This window comes from Takifugu rubripes, chromosome 1 (assembly GCF_901000725.2).
Source record: "Takifugu rubripes chromosome 1, fTakRub1.2, whole genome shotgun sequence".
In the NCBI taxonomy this organism is placed as follows: domain Eukaryota; kingdom Metazoa; phylum Chordata; class Actinopteri; order Tetraodontiformes; family Tetraodontidae; genus Takifugu; species Takifugu rubripes.
The window spans coordinates 8,401,428-8,402,798 of NC_042285.1; positions in this window are offsets into that span (position 1 = coordinate 8,401,428).

Consider the following 1,371-nt stretch of genomic DNA (forward strand, 5'->3'; position numbering starts at 1 on the left):
TTGATATAACAGTAGCAATCATTGATGTATGCTATAAATACTGGAACACTTTTATCATATCTCCTTTTCCCTCTTATTTTTTTCTCATTTTTTTCTCTCTGGTATTTGCAATAATGAACGATGTTCTTTGAAATATATATGCTCTTATATGCTCTTGTGCTCTCTGTGGAAAGGAGAGAAGAATGTGTCTATCGGTGCTGTCACAATTTTGCAAGGAAGATGACTTGGATGAATGGAGCCTCTAATTGAATTTATATTGATTCAGACGTCTTATATGCAACTGAAATTACATTGATTCCCCTGCTGTTCCCACTAGAGAGCATACAATGAGAAGTGTTCTCAAATCCATTTTCAAATTTAAATTTGACTGAAGAGGATTTTCCGTTTGAGTATTTTTCTTTATACATCAGCTTTACTTTGGAAGTAAAAACAACCGGACTTTTATGCCCCACCTCTCTCCTAACTGTAAAATCCCTGCAGCATTGTATTTATTGAGCAAACACATAGTGAGAGTCCATGTTCGGTAAGAAAAGGCTGTGGCATCAAACACTTTTGGCCATAGAGGGTAGAGTTTAAGCTGTAGCACTCCAAAGCTCCTGAAAACAAAAGCCAGACAGAGAGCAGCTGGGAATATTGTATACCAATTTATTTTCACAGTCCTTATGATAAAAGGAAATTTATCTCAGGTACACGTTCGGAGAATCATGTCAACATTTACACAGATGGCATTTGTTTTGCTACCGTGAGGAGGAAATCAGGGTATTATACTGGATACTGGTTTGTGTCCGATTTACAGCTGAGCTCAAGGAACTTCAAAATGTCATTGTGAGAAGAAGTAATCAGTGACAAACGTGTCCTTCCGCCAGACTGCTCAGGCATAGAAAAGCGCCTTGAACAGTGTTGTATTTCTGTGTGGCTTCATCTATCATCACGTACCGGTAACTTATTTTCTTCGGCGTTCACAGTAATTTTCATCTTCTTTTGTCAAATATTTATATAGGCAACTGAGTACAACTTTAGGTTTCAAAAAGGGAATTCACACATACATTATTTTATCCTTGAATGTCGGTTAGAGATCATTTAAACTGTACGGAAAATACAGGTTGTAAAAAAAATCACCATAAAACTTTTAACTTTTATTTTAGTCAAAACGCGATCGCATAATATAGTCCGGAAAATGTGAAAGGCAAAGCACTACCGTAAATAGAACCATGCAATTGATTGAGCACAAAACTGTCCAATCACTGCGTTGCTTGTAGTGTTTTGTGGATGACGCTCGAGTTTTGTCCAATAGAAATACAGTACTGGGTGTTGACCTCTGTGAGCCGAATCACCACCCCCACAGTGTCCGTGGCGGAGGACTACTATAAA